The 15,064-nt window shown below is 42.5% G+C and overlaps 1 protein-coding gene across 7 annotated transcripts in view; it reads right to left on the bottom strand.

The window, feature by feature from the left end:
• The window catches only part of LIFR (LIF receptor subunit alpha), a 94,773-nt gene that overhangs the window by 66,788 nt on the left and 12,921 nt on the right, over window positions 1-15,064 (bottom strand). The window contains exon 1 of one of the 7 annotated variants that reach the window (XM_035100348.3): window positions 9,136-9,666. The exons of the other annotated variants lie outside the window; for them this stretch is intronic. The gene's annotated coding sequence lies outside the window, so the exon portion shown is untranslated. Of the gene's footprint in view, window positions 1-9,135; window positions 9,667-15,064 lie in introns of those variants that run through there. 7 annotated transcript variants of the gene reach the window in all.

Here is a 15,064-nt window from a genome sequence, read left to right as displayed (position 1 = left end):
TGTACAATACATAGATATATCAGAGTGGGGAACATGTGACCCTCTAGACATTCGATCTCCTATCAGTAATTTATTTTCTCCTTTTTTTGTAGTGCATACATTTTTTGTTGCTCTGTTTTATTTTTTACATGGGTATTATTTCTTTTCTTCCTTTCTCTGTGCACTTGCAATTATGTGCAATTAATCTTAAGTATATATGCAAAAATGCAAACACACATGGACTTCTGGAGGGCCTCAAACTCCTGAGGCCTGAAATTAAAGTAAGGGTGTATTTTCTGGGACACTAAGCCAACTCTCAAGCTTTAGAAGAGAAGTAGGACAGGGTATCTCAGCTTGGCTCCTGAAACCAACCAGAAATGGGAGTCGTGAGAGGGAGGAGCTACTGCAGCCAGAAATTCCAGAACACTCCCTGCTTTTCCCCAGCTTCCAGATTTAGCAGCACAATACTATCATAACACGGGTGGCGCTGTGGGTTAAACCACTGAGCCTAGGGCTTGCTGATCAGAAGGTTGGTGGTTCAAATCCCCATGACAGCGTGAGCTCCTGTTGCTCGGTCCCTCCTCCTGCCAACCTAGCAGTTCGAACGCACGTCAAAGTGCAAGTAGATAAATAGGGACTGCTACAGCGAGAAGGTAAACTGCATTTCCGTGCGCTGCTCTGGTTCGCCAGAAGTGGCTTTGTCATGCTGGTCACATGACCTGGAAGCTATACGCCGGCTCCCTTGGCCTATAGAGCGAGATGAGCGCCCCAACCCCAGAGTCGTCAGCGACTGGACCTTACGGTCAGGGGTCCCTTTACCTTTACTATCATAACAATGCATTATATTTCATGTCATCCACTTCAGGCGAAAGCCTTGGGGAATGACGTATAGTAAGCGATGGAACAATCAAAGCATTCAACAAACAGTCCGTAAGAAAGCTAAGCTGGTTCCACTTCAGTTCTGGCACAACCTTATAAAACTTAGAAGAAGAGGAAGCAAAAACAATAATGAGAATACTGAGCCAAGCCTTTGGTCCCTCTTGACAGAAGCTCCAGGGTTCCAGACAGGGTTCCAGACAACCCTACCTGGAGATGCCACGGAATTGAACCCAAGAATTCCTGCATGCAAAGGACATGCTCAACCACCATGCCCATCCCTTTTCCTAGCACCATCAGCTTAAGGAGAGGATGAAATTTTAGTGTTGAAACTAAGGTTAAAATGAAGTTAAAAACCTGAGACTGAAACATGATCAAAGGTACCAGGAGAGCCTCTATAGGGAGAGCAAGGGACACCTGCTTTCAGAATGCCGTCATGCTAAAACTTTGCTTCTGGGAAGAAAGTATTCCAGCTCTGCCTCATTCAGGAACCTCTCCTTTTCCTAGAAGTCACACTTACCTTTCCGCCCACTTTAGGAAAAAGGGTGTGGCAAAGGTGTCTAAATTGTGTCTTATATGGAGGATGTGGAAAGAGGTTTTCTCCTTGTATTAGACTAATCGAGAACCAGTAAAGCTGAATGTTGGGAGATTCAGAAGAGACAAAAGGAAGTTCTTATTCAATGATACAAGACCTCTGCATTCCACCTCCAAGGTACCGTATATCCAAAGGGTGGTGATGAGAATCAGAGAAATGGAGAGTTGGAAGGGACCACATGAATCATCTCATCCTACCCCCTGTAATGCAGTGTTTTTTTGCCCAAGGTGGGGCTTGAACCCACGACCCCGAGATTAAGAGTCTCATGATCTACTAACTGAGCTATCCCACAGAATGGGCTTTCTCTGTAGTAGCTACTCATTTATTGAATGCTGTACCCAAAGAGGCCCATGTCTTGTCATCATTTCAGAGCCAAGCAAAGGCGTTTTGTTTTCCTGGACATTTGGGCAGCACTAATGATACATTGTACTGCTAGATCTGTTTGTATTGTGTTGTATGAAATATTATTGGGGTTTTTTGGTTTTTTTTACTTGCATTGTAAATTGTTTCAGGACTTTCTTTTTTACTGTGAAGTGACATGTACATTTAATAAACTATGTCAAACTATGGAACTCACTGCCACAAGATACAGTCACCAGTTCAAAGACAGCTTTAAAAGAGGGAATGTGACAAATTCAAGGAGAATGGGGCATGGCGGCTCCAAGAGGCGCTATACTTCTGAATACCAGTTTACTGGGGATCACGAAAAAAAGAGTGCTATTGCCCTGTTTATCTCTTCGTATGGTTGACCATGGTGGGATCCAGCAGGGCTCTCCCTCTGTTCCTCGGTTACTAACACAAATCAATAGCCATAAAAGCATGGTGGTAAAGAAACACGATTGATTTTGTCTAACGTAAACTCCGCTCCTTCAAAACATGACAGCAGGTAAGCATAACTTTCAAGCTCTGGGAGGAAACTGCGGGGGGGGGGGGGAGAATCCAACAATATATTAAGCCAGCAGCGATTTACCAGAAAGCAGAGACCTATGCTTTCAGGAATCGTAGAATATTAAGAAATCAATTTAAATTACTGTAAATGGCTCTCGTTTCTACTAATAAAACTCTAAAAACCACTTTCAGCTAGAAGGATATTCCATGACCACAATGCCCCGTACACAATAAATTACTTAGAATTTAAAGCCTTGCACAAGTTGGGAGTTATCTGTACTGTACACTGACCGTGCCAAGATGCCTTAAAAGGAAGGGACTGGCATATTGTTTTAAAGTAGACAAATTCCAAATTGGTATTAAAGTCAGCAGGTGCCCACCAAATTGACCCTATACTACATCTGCTTAAGCTAAGAATCTCATCTGCCGCACATTCCCATATGACTGTTGTTCTGTGAATGCACATTTGTGCTCTTTACCACTGGGCTTATCCAGTTACCCCTACTGGTGCGGAGTCTGCAGCTGACAAGTGGTTACTTGGTGTTAAGGGCTCGGCTATGTGTTCTGTAGAACCAGGTAAAAAGTAAAAGACCTCTAGATGGTTAAGTCCAGTCAAAGGCAACTATGGGGTTACAGCACTCATCTCACTTTAAGGCTGAGAGTGCTGGTGTTTGTCCACAGACAGCTTTCCGGGTCATGTGACCAGCATGACTAAACTGCTTCTGGCTCAACGGAACACCGTGACAGAAACCAGAGTGCACGGAAATGCCGTTTACCTTCCTGCCACAGCGGTACCTATTTATCTACTTGCACTGGCGTGCTTTCGAACTGCTAGGTTGGCAGGAGCTGGGACAATGGGAGCTCACTCCACCGCAGGGATTCGAACCACCGACCTTCCGATCAGCAAGCCCAGGAGGCTCAGTGGTTTAGACCACAGTAGTCATGCTGGCCACATGACCCAGAAAGCTGTCTCTGGACAAACGCCGGCTCTCTCAGCCTGAAAGCAAGAGGAGTGCTGCAACCCCATAGTCGCCTTTGACTGGACTTAACCGTCCTGGGGTCCTTTACCTTTACCTCTGTAGGACCTCTTTCCTGGGACCGCACCACTTTAGAATACAGGCTGAGGATCAGAATGGATGCCCTTGCACAGGGGTAGGCAAACTAAGGCCCGTGGCCCGGATGCAGCCCAAGTGCCTTCTCAATCCGGCCCGCGGACGGTCTGGGAATCAATGTGTTTTTACATGAGTAGAATGTGTGCTTTTATTTAAAATTGAACTCTGGGTTATTGTGGGGCATAGGAATTCATTCATTCCCCCCGCCAAATATAGTCCGGCCCACCACATGGTCTGAGGGATGGTGGACCGGCCCATGGCTGAAAAAGGTTGCTGACCCATGCTCTTGCACATACACAAACTAGCACATCAAACAAGACATTATGTAGCTTAATCATTGCCTTCATAGGCTGCTTTTCAAAGATTAGGAACTTCTGGTTTATTTTTTATGTTAAATACTCCCTTGTATACAATTTAACCATGCTATCTGTCCATTGAAATAATGAAGCAATATAATCTGAGGAGAGTGTTGCTATGGGAGGCAGCAAAATGGTCATTTGTACACCAGGTTAAGGCACTAGGGAAAGGCTTCTAAAACAGAAGAACTAAACCAGGCATCCCCAAACTGCGGCCCTCCAGATGTTTTGGCCTACAACTCCCATGATCCTTAGCTAACAGGACCAGTGGTCAGGGAAGATGGGAATTGTAATCCAAAACATCTGGAGGGCCGAAGTTTGGGGATGCCTGAACTAAACCAACAAGGGAGGCTGTAGAAGATGTGAAAGCTCGTTTACTGGAGGTTTCCAAATACAGTAAACAACATTATTTATTACACATATTTAGTAAGGGAGAAATTTCAAGTGTAAAAATATTCTTATTTAACAAAATGCATGCACCAGTTACTAAAAGAAAAAAGACCTCTACCCATTTTTCACCAGGCAGTCTAAAATAGTCATTTAAAATATGGAGTTAGAGTGTCGGACCTGGGAGACTGGGGTTCACATCCCCAGCTTTGGGTCAGCTACTCACTCCCAGCCTAACCTACCTCACAGGGTTGTTGTGAGGATAAAACGGTGAGGAGGAGAACTATGCATGCCACCTCAAGCTCCTCGGAGGAATGGTGGAATATAAATGGAAATGATACCTACTAGAATTGTGTGTTATGGTGGTATCATCACCCCATGGTTTCAATTTATCTCCTCTGTGGAAGCCAGTCAAAGCTTCTGAACATATTCCAGTAAAATACAGACGCATACATCACACACCCCGTCTGTGATTTGCCTTCATAAACTTTACACATCCAAATTCTCTCTCAACAGTTAGTGAGATTTCCTTAGTCTGTTTTTTGTTTGCTCTCAACTCTCCCACGAGCTCAGCTATAAGAGACTGTGAATTAGTGACTTTCCTTTTCCTTTTCCATCCAAATTAATGGCAGAGTTGCATTGTGCCCTATTCCTCCTTTCGTTGCAAGCATTGAACTTTACTTCAAGAGTGTGTGTGTGTGTGTGTGTGTGTGTGCGCACGCACGCACGCACACGTAAACATTTTGAGCAAGCCTTAATTGGAAATACTTTCGGTATAGAATTAAAGAACATACAGAATCATATTTAGGGTGAATACAAATGCAATACTTAAAAAGAGACTCCCCCCCCCCCCGCATGCGAAGACAGGCTCTGAAGGATTGAGCAGATGAGACCAACAGTGAGTCGAACGATCAGCAAGGCAGTCACTGCATGTGTTGTGGAGGGGAGTGAGGGGCAAATGGAGCTCATCAACCTGGGAAGGCAGCCCATCTAGAAGAAGGAAAACTCTGATCCTAAACCTCTGCTGCTTTGCAGGACATTTTAAGGAAAAGAAAAGGCTAAGGGGTAAACCCACACAAGTCCACTGAGGAGTCCCTAAGATGGTTGGATGGCGCCTCGTACGCCTCCTTCCGACATCTCCTGCAGCCAAGCTGGTGCCAAACATATGGATATGCTTTCCTTTGGACCACATCAGTGCCCAGTAGGGTGATGACTTTTTCATTTTTTCCCCCTCAAAAATTATTTCCTGTAGCACAAATGGATGAACTTTTGCCTATCGATGACTAAAACGAGGTATATTCCATTGAAATATTTAAAAAAGGTCACACACAAACCGTTTTTATTTTTTTGTGTGCCGTTTTACCATTTCATAAAATTGTATTAACAATTCTATATATATATTGTATCAAATTTGGACACAACACCACATTCCACAATAGGGAGTGTTCTTAGCAACATAGGGTATACAAATGTCACACAAGCACAAGGTAAAAGCCCCTTTTTAGGACCTCAAAACTCAGCCAGCAGACCCTGCCGGGCATGCTGGGAAAAGAACCTACAGGAGAGGTAGCAAAACATTGTCCTCTAGCGGAGTCTATACTGTTACTGCAGCTGAAAAAAGCTTCCTTGTGTGTTTGACGACCCTATATAATGTTGTATATATGTGACTCTAAAGCTTGGGTTCAATTTTATATCTGCTTACAGTGACTTCAAAAATGGTCAAAAAACTGATAAATATTTTTTTAAAAAAATCATTTTGTGTGTGAGGTTTTTTTTAATAAATTCTCTTTGAAAGTAAGATTTTATCTAATCTTAAATGAAAGCTCATCAAATTATGATACAGGGAAATGAGGTTGTAAAAAAGTCATCACCCTAGTGCCCAGGCTTGTGATGCTAATACAGTGGTTTGACTTCACCAATGGAAGTGGGTGCACTCCATTGTCTCTTGAGGCAGACAGACGCCAACAACTTCAAAGAGAAGTTCCAATGGGCTCATTCCCCAGCATCACAATTTGAATGACAGAGGAAGCTGCCTTAATGACTACATCAGATCCATGGATTGAATAGCTCAGTATTGTCTATTGCAGTGTTCCTCAACCTTGGGCCTTCAGCTGTTTTGGGACTACAACTCCCATCATCCTGAGCTAGCAGGGCCAGTGGCTGGGGATGATGGGAGTTGTAGTCCCCAAACAGCTGGAGGCCCAAGGTTGAGGAACACTGGTCTATTGCACTGACTGGCAGCAGCCCTCCAGAGTTTCAGACAGGAATTCCTCCCAGCCATACCTGGAGACACCAGGGTCTCGAACCTGGGACTTTCTGCATGCAAGGCAGAGCTTCTACCACTGCACTACGGCCCTTCCCCCCAAAACAGGCATTCTACCAAATCAAATGATAATCAACTAACCTACCTCGCACTGAGCTGTTGTGTGGATTAAATGGAAAGGGGGGGGGAGAGCCATGTGTGCTACCTTGAGCCCTTGGACGAAAAAGGCAGGATACAAATGCAATAAATAAATAAATATCCGTCCATCTATCTTGCTCCTCCATGCAACAGATGGAAAGGCTAGCCTACCTCTTTTTTCTTCTTAAGAAAAATAGTTTTTGTGTGTGTTGAACAATCTTAAATGATCCACCTGTAGTTTACTGAAGAAAACCAGGAAAAAGTTAAACAACAGCTTGGATTTTCCAGAGCTTGACCCTGCAGGTCGTGTGGTATATTTGTACCAAATCAGGGGGGCAATGAGTCCACAGAAGCAGCACTGACCAGCAAGTGTTGCTATATAAGTTTCCTCCTTGATGAAAAGATCTGTGGACTGTGACATGGCAAAAACATGGACCCTAAGGCGGGATTTAACTACAAACCACTTGATCGGCTAGGATTCCTGTTTGCCAGGCTTTGCCATTTTAGCACTAGGTGGCAATATTTTGACATCTCAGGTACACATTAACTAACTGATACTCAAAAACTTTAACCCCCTTCTCTTTGCTGACTAGCTGACGTGCAAGGTGAATTCAACCTTGGGTCACACCAAGTCTAACAGGATTAAAGAGTTCGTTTCCATAGCATGAAGGCCTGCAATTATTTTCTTCTTTAAAGCTGAATTTCATGTGGCGATTTTGCAAAAAAGGAAAAAGGTGAAAGAAAGCTGGAATAAAATAAAAAAAAATCCTTCCAGTAGCACCTTAGAGACCAACTAAGTTTCTCATTGGTATGAGCTTTCGTGTGCATGCACACTTCTTCAGATACACTGAAACAGAAGTCACCAGATCCTCACATATAGTGAGAGGAATGTAACAGCCAGCTGGAAAAGAATGCAGGTTAACAAATGTAGTTTGGACAAACCTAAGACTTTGAGTTGCATCCAAATATATCAGGACTTGTCCATTGATTTCAGCGAGTCTGCTGACTAAGTTAGATATAACCATTCAACATTACCTCCAGATTTCAGAAGGCAGTACTATGCTATTAGTTTTATTCTAGCCATAATACACTAAAAGACTTCATTTATTTATTCACTGTTGAAACAGCCAGTGTTGCTCAGGAAATCAGTGTGAAATATTATTTCACATACGGAACAACCAAACAAAAAGTGATATACCAGCTTTGTATCTTTGGTGATTTAAAAATAAAACAAGGGTAACTGTTCAAATCTAACTACTCAGGAAAATGATTAAAATTGATGCAAGTCTGAACTGTTATAATCTACATCAAAACAGGATTAAGAACATTACTGTCCAGTTGACTATAAACCTGATTCCAGTGGCCATATTTCAAGATGTAGTGAATGATACAATACAACAAATATGGAGATAAAAGGGCAACAGTAGTAAAAAGGAACAGTCCTTCTAATGAAACCTCATAAAATGGAGGTTCCCTAATAATTATTCCATTTATGAAAATATTTGACTGTTTTAGAGCATTCCACCATTTATTTGACAGGTTTTTCCTCTGAAATCTATCCTAAGGGGATGTCTACACAAACTGTTTTTCTCAGAATACATATATAGTACATTGCGGAGGCTGTTGGTGTAATCACAATCTTAGAGCTGGTGGCAAGAAATGCCTGCATTCACATAATCCAAAATCCCATTTTAGCAAACCCGGGTATGCACAAACTGTGTACACAAATGCAGGCCTTCACATGAGTGGCAATAGAAAAAACCAGGAAGCCATAACTGGCCATAATTCTTCATTCACATGTAACAGAAAACCATGCTTAACAGCTTCGAAATAAGCCAGGATTCAGAAGCCACATGATGCACCCTCCAACCACCCTAATAGTTTATTTTTTTTATTTAAGCAGACTGCTCATGGTTATGGCAAATCTAAAAAAGGCCTAATTTTTGCAAATAATAAGGCACGGTATTAAGAAATGCATCAAATAGTATACATAGCTCCTCACCCATCTCACTGCTTCTAAATAACTTTTGCAAGACAGAGTCGTTCAATACCCAAAAGCATTCCTTTGCAATCTCTGCACGAGTCAGAAGAAGAAGAAAGTTAAGAACTACAGTTAGTCCATCAGAAAGAGTTTCAAAAGTAACAGTCAAATTTTATCAAGTTGTTAATGCTAAAATAAAAGTGAGTAAGCTTTTCAAAGTTTGCTTACCTTTCTGACCTTTTTTGTGGGCTCTAACAAATCCATTACCTTGTTACTTATTATTCAAAGTTGACATTCTGGGAGGATACATCAGTTTAAGGCTTGATTAAAATCTTTACCAAAGAAAGAAAGAAAGAAAGAAAGAAAGAAAGAAAGAAAGAAAGAAAGAAAGAAAGAAAGAAAGAAAGAAAGATGTACAGTATATATCTCACAAGTTTGAATCTGTAGGCGATCAATACCATGTAATACTAACACTTTAGATGTCATACAAAACTTTCAGGACATCAAGGTTGAATGCACAAACAAGAAAATTTACAAGGGGCAGTTCTATGTGTACTTACTTAGAAGAAAACCACGTTGAATTCACAGCAGATTAGTTCCAGGTAAAACGTATAAAAAGGACCCAAGGAAGCTGCACAGATCTGAATATATTCACCAGCGTTAGGTACAAAATCAGTACACAAGGTACACAAAGTCCAGTTACATGAATCGGCACCTTCAACTGACTGTTTGTGTACCTTATTCCAAGCCAGATATGCAGGGATGAAAAACGAGAGCGCTGTGTCTATTAAAACAGGCGCTTTACAAAATACACTGTACGGTTCAGTAAGATTAACATTGTTGGCTCGGTTGCCTTTTGAGCATCAGCCGGATTGCAAGCTTTGCTACAGAAGAAGAAGAAAAACGCCGTCCTTCATGGGAAGGGCGCTGCTTTCATAATCGGCAGAGCCACATTGCTACAGCAACCCTGTACTCCATGTACCCAAAAATTCTAGGCAGCAAAAATAACAAAGCACTGGAGGCCAAGGGAAAATATTCCCAGGCTTGCAAAAGACTACAGTCCTCATGACATGCTACTCTGTATTTTCCGTAGCTTAGAACTGCCTGCAGACCTCAGAAGGGTGGCTAAGCTTCTTTTCACCATAATTACCATGGCCATTCTTAAATGTACTGTATTATATATAAATATATATGGTATGCACAAATCCATTTTTGGCTTTATACCAACTCTAAAAATAATTCTTCTGAGTTTCCTGTATAGAATGCAGCTCATTTTAACGACCACTGTCTATAAGATTGGGTTCTATCCAACCAGCAATGCACATTTCCCTAGTTTCTGCCCTCCAGTAACCAACATCAGTGATCTTTCAACTCCACCTTAAAGTAGGATCACTGAGGTTAATGAGGCCCACGGAAAAGGTAAAGGGACCCCTGACCGTTAGGTCCAGTCGTGGACGACTCTGGGGTTGCGGCGCTCATCTTGCTTTACTGGCCAAGGGAGCCAGCGTTTGTCCACAGACAGCTTCCAGGTCATGTGGCCAGCATGACTAAGCCGCTTTTGGCGAACCAGAGCAGCACATGAAAACGCCATTTACCTTCCCACCGGAGCGGTACCTATTTGTCTACTTGCACTTTGAAGTGTTTTTGAACTGCTAGGTTGGCAGGAGCAGGGACCGAGCAACAGGAGCTCACCCCGTCGCCAAAAAACAGCACTCCTGGCTGTGAAAACATAAGAAAGCTGAAGCTCTGTGCTATAAAGCAGTGGTCCTCAACCTTGGGCCTCCAGATGTTTTTGGCCTACAACTCCCATGATCCCTAGCTAGCAGGACCAGTGGTCAGGGATGATGGGAATTGTAGTCTCAAAACATCTGGAGGCCCAACGTTGAGGACCACTGCTATAAAGTATCGAATGTATAGATAGCCATGAAGCAAATAAACATGGCTCCTCCTGAACTGGCTTTCTGGGGTGGGGTGAGGAGACTTAACTCACCTTGCTGGGACTTAATTCTGAGTAGACATGACTACAGCTGCACTGAAATTCTCTAGAAATTAAGAGGACAGAGTTGTCGCAGTCCTACAACATCCTCTCGACAGCAGGGAAAATGAAAGGGCAACACACATACCCATGTCCTGTGAGATAGGACAGGCTGCGGTGTTATTTACCATCTCACACATTTTGGAATCATTAACTAGTCGCCTTTGTCAGGCCTGCAGTATCATTGCAAACTGAGGGAGATATGCTTTTCTGGACTCCCACCTTGCTTACCAGCAGGGAGAGTACAATAAGCCATTCTCAGTTTTTTGCCTTGAAAGTTTGGAGAAGGAACGGGGAACTTGTGACCCCACTCTGATGTTGTTGGGACTCCCAAACCCTCTGGGTCAGGAATGATGGCAGCTGGAGTCCAGCAGCATTCAGGTTTCCATGATCCCTAACTAGCAGGACCAGTGGTCAGGGACGATGGGAATTGTACTGTAGTCTCAAAACATCTGGATGGCTGGGTTTGAGGAAGCCTGGTCCAGAGCACAGACTGACTGGTTAGGCAATGCAAGACCCCACCAGATCCCACCTCCAGTGTTTTGTTTTGTTTTTAGCAAAAATATTCTTATCAGTATGAGAGAGAGGAAGAAAACAGTGAGCTGCTTTTAGAGAAAGAAAGCATGTCTAAGGAAGACCTAGTAACTTACAAAACCTCTTCAGCCAACAGAGGAGCATGAGTCTATGAAGCATTGATGGAAGATATCGAGAAGATGGAAAGCTTAATCCTTTTATCTCAGAGGGTCGGGAAATGACCATGTGTGAAGGAGATCCACCAATCAGGGGAAGCCAGCTCTACTTGGAATCTCTGACCACTAGCCAACAGCCCAATCAGGTGGGACAAGAGGTGCAAATGGCACCAACGTCCTCTTGATGTGTGTGTGTAGGGAGAGAGACATCCCCTATGAGGAAGGAGGCAATGCTTTGAGCATAACATGCACTCACAGCATGGAGCACCAATAGGAACCCAAAGGTTCTCCTAAAAGGACAGAAAGGGTGGGTGGGTGCTGCCTTTTTGTTACTGGACCTCATTCATTATAAAAAGCAATTGCAGGATAAGGAGATGTTCAAAGCACACATTTGATGGCTGGGTTCACTCTGAGCCACTTTATCTTTATGGCCTTACACTGTGCACAGATTAGCAACTTCCAAGAATAGGTCCTCAACCTTGCCAGATTCTTACTACCTCCAGAACTGCCAGATAAGAAAAGAAAAAGAACACTTTGAAATAGCACAGGATGAGGAACTTATGGCCTGTCAGATGTTGATGGCTGCCCTGGCTGAGGCAGATGGGAGTTGTAGTTCATCTGGAGGGGGTGGAGGCAAAGGTTAGCTGCCTACTCACTCATTATTGGCCACTAGCTTGGGAAAGGGGGACTACTGGTGTCTTATCTAAGTCCTCCCTAAATACGGAGCTGAAACAGACTCAAATTTGCATGAACACGCTATCTGGACTTAGACAAGTCCCTTTCTCTTAACCCACTTCTCTGCAGTATGGAGATAAAATTACTGACCTGTTTTACGGGGCTCTTGCAAGGATTACAAATGATACAAAGTTAAGTGCTTTGAACACTTGCAAGAGCTGCTATATAAATGCCGTGGCCAATTCTCATCACCGAAAGTTGTCGTGAAACTATCGTATTTTTTTCCATGTGTTTATGGAATTCATGCTAGAGCCACACACACACACACAAAAAATATATTGCCCCTACAACCTTTTTTCCCCAATCAAAATGGGAAAGGCGGAGAGAAATTTCAGAAAATTTTGAAGACTGGGAGTACCTTAGTTTTAATTTTTCAAGACAATGTGCAAAAATGGGGGGGCAGGTGTGTGGGGGTGTGTGTGTGTGTTGTACTCATGCACACACACTTTGTAAACTTTAAAAACCCTTACAAACTTTAAAAGCATTGCCCCCCTCCTACTTTCTCTAAAAACTCCTGAAATTCTCCGAACATTCTCCTGCACCCCTCAGTCTTTGGGGTGCTCTCTTTTCACCTGTCCTCCTGCTAATTTCTAAATAGGCTGATATTTCTGGTCCCGCTCTGTCTCTCATTATCAGCCCGGCTTCAATTCCTTCCATCAGATATTTGCCTGCTTCAAGAGTTTGATTTGTTTAGACAAGCAGTTAAGCCTTTCCTATTCAAGCAGACATTTGGCCTTTCCTAAACGCTGGAGTGTTTCTCTGGTTTTTTGGAATTTCCCTGCAAATGTTTGCTTTTAGATCACATTGTTTCCTTTAAAATCTTAATTTTCTTGGAGGGTTACATTTTACATTAGTTTCTGATCATTTCCCCCTTTGAGAAACAGTATAAACAGAAAAGAAAGCTTTATACATTTCTAAACAAAAACAATAAAGACTAACAAATTGAGTGCAGCAGTCTTAAATAGCTCATCTGATGCAAAACAAAACAGCAACATACAACCCAGTTGGACAAATAGTATTTTGCACAATTCTTGTTAGTTTTTGTTTGTTTTTAAAACTAAACAAATTATTCCACCATTCATTTTTACAGTACAATACAAGTGGCAATTTGAACGAACGAAAACGAAACAAATTCATTCTTAACCGCTTTGCACGGCAGGCATTGTTTTGTGTTTTAGAAATAGGCTAGAATGCTATGTACAGTTCACAGAAAGGTCATATAGAGAGTAGAGAGGAAAAAGAAGAGATACGTGGAACTGACAGAACAGAGATCTCTACTGTATTTCAGTTTAGGTCGGGGTGACCAAACTTTGAGGGCTCAGTAGCCCTTTTGCAAACAAGAAAAACTGCTGTAGGCATTGCACACAAACCACGTCCTAATGTTATTGGCTACAGTAGACAGCTTTTTTCAAGTCTAATTTCAGCATTGGGGGGGGACACTTTTAGGCACCACAAAATGCCACTTCAAGCCCAATATCATTAAATGCCCTTCACTTTGCCATACACAGAACGGCAACCATCAGTTGCTTCACACATCCTTATTTTGTGCATGCTTTTCCTGACCCATAAGATCAGATTCAAGACCCTGTTTTGTGTCTCAGAATCCCCCAAATTCTTATTCTATATGCTTTTAACATTGCTGTTTTATTGGTTTAAGGCTTCATTTTTAACTACATTGTGTGGTTTTTTTTAAAATAAGGTACACTGTCGAGTGGTTTATATCAGGCATCCTCAAACTTCGGCCCTCCAGATGTTTTGGACTACAATTCCCATCTTCCCCACCCACATGTCCTGGTAGCTAGGGATCATGGGAGTTGTAGGCCAAAACAGCTGGAGAGCCGCAGTTTGGGGATGCCTGGTTTATATAAATGCTTTTAAATAAATAAAATTTGATTTATTTACGTAATTAAGTCCACCATGTTGACAACCCCTGGCTTAGACAGCTGTTAAGCTGCATTTGTGCCCTATAAAATTGGGACCTCTGGTCCAATCCATCTGAGATTTAGGAAGTCTGATGTTCAGGGGTGAATCTGATTGGACTGAACATACCAGAGTTAGCTACGGCAGAAGGATGGCCAAATCTTTCACTGAAATCAATGGGAAAACAAAGTGATATTTGCACACTCTCATTAATTCCCATAAAACCACATAAAACCCCAATAAAACTGCATAAAACCACATAAAATAGTGGTGTTGGTTGCCACCCAGTTCACTGAAGAAATATACTTGTTAAAAGATTTATACCAGAAGATTAGAAAATGGCTATAGTAGTGAAGTGAACAGACATTTTGCATGCAGAAGATTCCAACCAGGAAGGGCTAGGAAGACTTGCCCGAGACCCCATCCAGTGTAGACATGTACTGAGCTAGGTGGACAAAAGCAGAGTCCTCTGTTCCTCAGATTCAAGTACACACACGGTTAGAAAACAGACCTGGCTTGTGCTGCAACCATTACATGTGCTGCATGCCATTAACATTTCTACTGCAGCAGTCTCTGCTGAGAAGTATCACTGACTTTGGTTCACAGAGGTCTGCCTAATGTGCAGGCATATGGTATTAAAAATGACTGGAGGAACGCATCATGACAGACAAAGGTGCTGAAGAACTTCATAATTCGAAGGAGAAATGTTCCATCTGCATATGCTCTTGGAAAAATATGCTCCCCAAACACCAGCATTTCTGTTGCATCCACTGCTTTTACCAATGCACTGGAGTTTTCAGTTACATGTTTAGGAAGCTGAGAAAAATGACTAAACTGTGATTCCATCATCGTACCTTTTTTTTTTATAAACAGTCTCATTGCTAAATCCACGTCAGCCCAACCCAAACAGTGTTTCTCTCCAGACACAGAGGCAATTGCACCAGAAAGGGAATGTGGCAACATGGCAGGTTGAGGGAAATGATCACAATTAAGACCCTTGCAACTGCCCTAGACTACTAGAATGTTTCATCTCCTTGAGAAAGTCATAGAATCGGAGAATTGTAGATTTGGAACAAACCAATTGGGTCTCATCTAGTCCAACTCCCTGCA

Source organism: Zootoca vivipara, chromosome 10 (assembly GCF_965207765.1).
Source record: "Zootoca vivipara chromosome 10, rZooViv2.hap1.1, whole genome shotgun sequence".
NCBI lineage: Eukaryota > Metazoa > Chordata > Lepidosauria > Squamata > Lacertidae > Zootoca > Zootoca vivipara.
Note: the sequence above shows the minus strand (reverse complement) of the source record. Positions and strands in the feature narration are given on the sequence as shown.